The sequence below is a fragment of the Arachis hypogaea genome, chromosome 20 (assembly GCF_003086295.3).
Source record: "Arachis hypogaea cultivar Tifrunner chromosome 20, arahy.Tifrunner.gnm2.J5K5, whole genome shotgun sequence".
Taxonomy (NCBI): domain Eukaryota; kingdom Viridiplantae; phylum Streptophyta; class Magnoliopsida; order Fabales; family Fabaceae; genus Arachis; species Arachis hypogaea.
In genome coordinates this window covers 50,357,974-50,365,759 of record NC_092055.1, presented here as the reverse complement: position 1 = coordinate 50,365,759, position 7,786 = coordinate 50,357,974, and the positions used below count along the sequence as shown (strand labels likewise).

General features: G+C 35.4%; 1 non-coding gene across 1 annotated transcript; it reads right to left on the bottom strand.

Moving 5' to 3' along the window:
• Positions 1-7,313: 7,313 nt before the first annotated feature.
• On the bottom strand, positions 7,314-7,421 carry LOC112788647 (small nucleolar RNA R71). Its single transcript, XR_003196004.1, has one exon. It is a non-coding gene; the product is annotated as a small nucleolar RNA R71 (small nucleolar RNA).
• Positions 7,422-7,786: the final 365 nt, after the last annotated feature.

The following is a 7,786-nucleotide window of genomic DNA, read 5'->3' as shown; positions in this document are numbered from 1 at the left end:
ACGAACTCTTTCGTGGACTCTTCGATCCTCGTCACAATCCGGTACATTTTCTCCTTTTCTTCGTCGACAAAATGAATTCAATCCTCTTCGTTTAGGTTTGTCTCTTCTTCGTTCATTCATTCAACTTTGTTGATTCTGTTTAACATGTTGCATTCGCTTATTTGTTGTGGTTTCATCTGAATTGGATAACGTTATTCACACTATTCTTCTTCCGATTATGATTCAAAAGCAAAACCGCTGTGAAAGGTATCATTGCTAAGCCTGAAAGAGAAATGAAAGGGAGAAGAATTCTCTGACATTATGAAACTCAGAGACAGACAATTGAAGGTTAATAGATTGCTTTTGTTCTATAAATCATCCAAGGGAGGTCCTTTCCAGGAATCTACCACTCATGTAAAAGGAAGAGTAGATATGCATGTTGCTTTATTGATTATGGGTAGCCTTGATCAACAGAGCTTAGATGCCATTACCACATTCAGAATAAGAACCGGAATTGGATCAAAGTTCATTTTTGAAACCAACATTGGGTAGGATACTCTTACTACAAAGTTTGTGACAAGTCAAAACGGGAAGAAGCACCCCAATGATGTCCTTCGAATGCCACTTTCTCTAGCAAAACTCAGTTAAACTAAAAATGTTAATGATTGGTTATCTCTGATTGTTAGTCATTATATGTATTGAATTTTTGAATTATTGAAGTAGGTCAAGTCTAAAAAATGTGGGGAAATATTGAAGTGAAATGCCAATGATAGACGACAAAATGTATCAATTATTAAACAATTTTATTTTATAGGAATAAATATGTTCCATATTTTTTAGTGTTGATGATTTATTGATTATTTTTTATTGCGTTGATATTCTATAATTTATTTATTATTTTATTCTACAACAGTTTTTTTGTTTAAATTATGGTTGGACGGATTGAACCAATAAACTAGTTAACTAGTGACTAGAGCAGTTCGATGACCGGTTCAGTTTTCAGAACCTTGATTAAAACACTTATCTTAAAGGTTTTGGCCCAAAGTTGGGCCAAAAGAACCAAAAAGAGAACCTGGGCCACAAGTTGCCCCCAAGGCCCATTAGCCAACCCCCCCACCCTATACCACTTCGGCCCCTACTCTTCTCTTGTCACAATAACACAACACATTCAGCATACAAGAGAGAAAGAGGAAAAGAACCCTTGATGTAACACTATTCACCCTCCTTCTTCATTTTCCCATATCTTGTGATCCGGAGCTTCGATTGACGAGCTGTTTATGGCCATGCATTCGTTTCAGAATTTTCTTCGATTCTATCCAAACAAAATGGTAAATAATTCTGAATTTCGTGTCCAGTTGTCCCTTCAACTTATTTTTGCGAATTTAGGTTTGGGGTATTGAGAAATTTTATGATTTTGACGGTTTAGGGGTGCTCTAGTATTAACTATTGCCGGGTTTCATCCATATGAGTAGTGGGTAAGGTAAGAAATTACTAACCCTTATGATTTGTTGAATTAGTAAACCCTAGTATTGATTATGATGAATTGTATGATATTAGGTTGAAAATTGGTGTTTATTGGAGTTGAATTTGGCAATTGGATTGATTGGGATTGGACTTTGGTGGCTGAGCTTGTTGAATTAGTTGGAGGCTTGAGAAGCGTGTGGAAAAGAAGGCTTTTGTGGTGTTTTTAATCTTGGAAGAAATTAGCTATGGTATGTTTTTAGTTTCTTGTAGTTAATATATAATGTTGTGTAAACCTTAGGCTGGTTGTCTTAGGATAGGTTTAAATGATATGAATTGGTTGATTGAATATGTGTGGTATGTGAGTAATTGAATGAAGTTTGGATTTGATATGAGAATAAAATGTGATGATTGATAATTATGATAATGAGAATTGGTAAAATTTGGGATGGAGGCCGTGCCCGGGTAATTGTGATATAATTGAATGTGTGACATTGATGTGAGTTATGTTTGGCATTGGTGATTGTTGGAATTGTGAATGTATGAATGAAGGATTGTTGAAAAAGATTGATAAATGGGAAAACGTTGTTGGATTTGGAAATTGTGGATTAAATGGGTTGATAGATTGATAAATTAAATTATTTAGGTGTTGTGATGATTGAAGAGTAATCGATAAAGTGTAGAGGTGTATAGCATTGATATTGGTATGGTAAAAATTATGTTTTGGTTTGAGAGTTTTGAAACCAGACGCTTTTGGCAAATTTGGTAAAAATCGATTTTTGACCAATTTCGACGGGTTATAACTTGGCTGCTGGACCCCTAAATCTTGTGAAATTTATTTTGAATAAAAATTAGGTTCATGCAATTTATAACGTTCGAAGAACGGATTGAAAATGATTTTTAACAAAAAAAGTTATGCGCACTTGAAGTTGGTGTAAAAAATTGATTTCTGAACTTAACAGCTTTTTGGGAATATTGATATGCGTGCGTACGCGGCAGGGTCATGCGTTCGTGGGTATTGGGCTCTTCCCACACCCTCGTGTACGCGAATTTGGCGTTTTGACATGCTCGCGTATGTGGACGAAGCTCGCATATGCGATACCCTGTTTTGACTGAAATGAAATTTTTGTATTTTTGATCATTCCTCTAGCCTTTTAAATTCTGTTATGAGTCTAGAGCCGGTGTATTAGAGGATAGAGGAGCTAGGAGTGAGACCTAATGACTTGAGACATTAAATTGAAGAAAGAGGGACTTAATGTAATGAGATATGTGAAGAGGATAATTATGATAATGAAAAATGATGATGATTGAAAAAGGAATTAAGGATGACGAGGTTGGCTATGAGAATGATGGATGATGAGGATTGATCTTAATTGTGATTTTTGAATGAATTGAAATGATATGAAAAAATGGATTTGGAAATGAAATTGAATCTGATTGAGATACACCACCGGGAAAGATGTAGTGGTGTTGTCCACTTGCTCTGGGTAAAAGTTAAGACACTGGGTAAGATGTAGTGGCGTTGTCCACTTGCTCCGGTGGCATTGTCTACTTGCTCCGAGTGAAGATTGAGATACCATGTAAGATACAGTGGTGTTGTCCACTTGCTCCAGGTAAAGGTTTGAGATGCCGGGTAAGATCCAAGGGTTGAGTTTCGTCACACTTGCTTTGGGTCGAGAATCGTAACACCTCCTGGGTAAGAAGCAAGGGTTGTGGTTGTCCCCTGATGAGCGGATAATTTATACGCTTTTTGGCATTGTTTTTAGTATGTTTTTAGTAGAATCTAGTTACTTTTAGGGATATTTTTATTAGTTTTTATGTTAAATTCACATTTCTGGACTTTACTATGAGTTTGTGTATTTTTCTGTGATTTCAGGTATTTTCTGGCTGAAATTGAGGGACTTGAGCAAAAATCATATTCAGAGGTTGAAGAAGGACTGCTGATGCTGTTGGATTCTGACCTCCCTGCACTCAAAGTGGATTTTCTGGAGCTACAGAACTCAAAATGGCGCGCTTCCAATTGCGTTGGAAAGTAGACATCCAGGGCTTTCCAGCAATATATAATAGTCCATACATTGGCCGAGTTTAGACGATGCAAAAGGGCGTTGAACGCCAGTTCTACGCTGCAGTCTGGAGTTAAACGCCAGAAACACGTCACGAACCAGAGTTGAACGCCAAAAACACATTACAACTTGGCGTTCAACTCCAGAAAGAGCCTCTGCACGTGGAAAGCTAAAGCTCAGCCCAAGCACACACCAAGTGGGCCCCGGAAGTGGATTTATGCATTAATTACTTACTTCTGTAAACCCTAGTAGCTAGTTTAGTATAAATAGGACTTTTTACTATTGTATTAGACATCTTTTGGAAGATCCTGGATTATATTTTTGATCCTGTGATCACGTTTTTGGGGCTGGCCTCTCGGCCATGCCTGAACCTTTCACTTATGTATTTTCAACGGTAGAGTTTCTACACTCCATAGATTAAGGTGTAGAGCTCTGCTGTTCCTCATGAATTAATGCAAAGTACTACTGTTTTCTATTCAATTCAACTTATTCCGCTTCTAAGATATCCATTCGCACCCAAGAACATGATGAATGTGATGATTATGTGACGCTCATCATCATTCTCACTTATGAACGCGTGCCTGACAAACACTTCCGTTCTATATGCAACCAAGCTAGAATGAGTATCTCTTAGATATCTAATACAGGGGACCGAGTCCGAGTTATTAGAATCTTCGTGGTATAAGTTAGAACCCATGGATGGCCATTCCTGAGATCCGGAAAGTCTAAACCTTGTCTGTGGTATTCCGAGTAGGATTTGGGAAGGGATGGCTGTGACGATCTTCAAACTCGCGAGTGCTGGGCGTAGTGACAGACGCAAAAGGAGGGTGAATCCTATTCCACTATGATCGAGAACCTCAGATGATTAGCCGTGTCGTGACAGAGCATTTAGACCTTTTTCACAAGAGGATGGGATGTAGCCATTGACAACGGTGATGCCCTTACATAAAGCTTGCCATGGAAAGGAGTAAGACTGATTGGATGAAGACAGCGGGAAAGCAGAGATTCAGAGGAACGAAAGCATCTCTATACGCTTATCTGAAATTCTCACCAATAAATTACATAAGTATTTCTATCTTTATTTTCTGTTTATTTATTATTTATTTTCGAAAACTCCATAACCTTTTGATATCCGCCTGACTGAGATTTACAAGGTGACCATAGCTTGTTTCATACCGACAATCTCCGTGGGATCGACCCTTACTCACGTAAGGTTTTATTACTTGGACGACCTAGTGCACTTGCTGGTTAGTTGTGCGAAGTTGTGAAGTTATGTTTGGACCATGGTTCTGTGCATCCGTTTTTTGGTGCCATTTCCAGGGAGAGAACGAACAACAAATTTTACAACCTCAGAGTAACAATTTCGCACACCAAGTTTTTGGCGCCGTTGCCGGGGATTGTTTGAGTTTGGACAACTGACCGTTCATCATGTTGCTCAGATTAGGTAATTTTCTTCTTATTTTGTATTAAAAAAAAAAATTTTCAAAATTTTTCAAAAATCTTTCAAAAAGTTCTCATCTGTTTTCGAAAATTATTCTAAAATTTTTTTAAGAATGAATTCTAGTGTTTCATGAAGCATGTTGAAGCCTGACTGGTTGTAAAGCCATTTCTAAATTCATTTGGACTGGGGCTTCCAACACAACATTATCAAGAGCAAGCTAGTTGTTGCTAATCCACCTGCTGCTGTTCCAGATCCAAAAGATTTACATGCTAAAGCTTGACTGGCTATTAAGCCATGTCTAACCCTCAGATTGGAGCTTTAGAATAAGAGTGCAAGATTCCTGGAATTCATATTAAAAATTTTGGAATCCTTATTTTTCTTTTTCACACTACTTTTCGAAAAATATAAAATAAAAATACAAAAAAAATCACAAAATCATAAAAAAAATCAAAAATATTTTGTGTTTCTTGTTTGAGTCTTGAGTCAATTTCAAATTTGGTGTCAACTGCATTTTTTCTAAAAATTCTCTGCATTTTTCGAAAATTCATGCATTCATGCATTGCATTCATCATGATCTTCAAGTTGTTCTTGATAATTTTGTGTTGTATGGTGTTTTTCATATGCATTCTTGAATTCTTAGTGTCTAAGCATTAAAGATTTCTAAGTTTGGTGTCTTGCATGTTTTCTTTGCATATAAAATTTTCAAAAATATGTTCTTGATGTTCATCATGATCTTCAAAGTGTTCTTGGTGTTCATCTTGACATTCATAGCATTCTTGCATGCATTCATTGTTTTGATCCAAAATTTTCATGCATTGCATCATTTTCATGTTTTTCTCTCTCATCATAAAAAAAATTCAAAAATAAAAAAAATATCTTCCCCTTTTTCTCTCTTAAAATTTCGAAAATTAGATTTAACTTTTTCAAAACTTTTTAAAATTTAGTTGTTTCTTATGAGTCAAATCAAATTTTCAATTTAAAAATCTTATCTTTTTCAAAATCTTTTTCAAAAATCAAATCTTTTTCATTTTTCTTATTTATTTTCGAAAATTATAAAAATATTTTTCAAAAATATTTTTCTTCATTTTATATCATAATTTTCGAAAATATATTCAACAATTAATGTTTTGATTCAAAAATTTTAAGTTTGTTACTTACTTGTTAAGAAAGATTCAAACTTTGAGTTCTAGAATCATATCTTGTGATATCTTGTGAATCAAGTCATTAATTGTGATTTTAAAAATCAAATCTTTTTCAAAACTAATTTCAATCATATCTTTTCAAAAATATCTTTTTATCTTTTTTTAAAATCATATATTTTTAATCATATCTTTTTAAAACATATCTTTTTCAAAAATTTGATTTTAAAATATCTTTTCTAACTTCTTATCTTCTTATCTTTTTAAAAAATTGATTTTCAAAATTTGTTTCAACTAACTAACTAACTTTTTGTTTGTTTCTTATCTTTTTCAAAACTACCTAACTAACTCTCTCTCTCTCTCTCTCTCTCTAATTTTCGAAAATATCTCCCTCTTTTTCAAAAATTCTTTTTAATTAACTAATTGTTTCAAAATTCAATTTTAATTTATTTCTTCTTTTAATTTTTGAAAATCACTAACCATTTTTCAAAAATAATTTTCGAAAATTCTCTTTCTCTCTCATCTCCTTCTATTTATTTATTCATCTACTAACACTTCATCTCACCCAAATTCAAACCCCCTCTTCCATCTGTGTTCGAATTTTCTCTTCTTCCCTTCTTTACATTACATTCTTTTCTTCTTCTACTCACATAAGGGAACCTCTATACTTGGGCAAAAAGGATCCCTATTATTATTATTTTTCTGTTCCCTCTTTTTCATATGAGCAGGAGTAAGGACAAGAACATTCTTGTTGAAGCAGACCCTGAATCTGAAAGGACTTTGAAGAGGAAACTAAGAGAAGCTAAATTACAACAATCCAGCAAGCACCTTTCAGAAATTTTCGAACAGGAAGAGGAGATGGCAGCTGAAAATAATAATAATGCAAGGAGGATGCTTGGTGACTTTACTGCACCTAATTCCAATTTACATGGAAGAAGCATCTCCATCCCTGCCATGGGAGCAAACAACTTTGAGCTGAAACCTCAATTAGTTTCTCTGATGCAACAAAACTGCAAGTTTCATGGGTTCTTAACTGAATTCTTGCAGATCTGTGATACTGTTAAGACTAATGGAGTAGATCCTGAAGTCTACAGGCTCATGCTTTTCCCTTTTGCTGTGAGAGATAGAGCTAGAATATGGTTGGACTCTCAACATAAGGATAGCCTGAACTCTTGGGATAAGCTGGTCAAGGCTTTCTTAGCCAAGTTCTTTCCTCCTCAAAAGCTGAGTAAGCTTAGAGTGGATGTTCAAACCTTCAGACAGAAGGAAGGTGAATCCCTCTATGAAGCTTGGGAGAGATACAAGGAACTGACCAAAAAGTGTCCTTCTGATATGCTTTCAGAATGGACCATCCTGGATATATTCTATGATGGTCTGTCTGAATTAGCTAAGATGTCATTGGATACTTCTGCAGGTGGATCCATTCACCTAAAGAAAATGCCTGCAGTAGCTCAAGAACTTATTGACATGGTTGCTAATAACCAGTTCATGTACACTTCTGAGAGGAATCCTGTGAATAATGGGACGCCTCAGAAGAAGGGAGTTCTTGAAATTGATACTCTGAATGCCATATTGGCTCAGAATAAAATATTGACTTAGCAAGTCAATATGATTTCTCAGAGTCTGAATGGAATGCAAGCTGCATCCAATAATACTCAAGAGGCATCTTCTAAAGAAGAAGTTTATGATCCTGAGAACCCTGC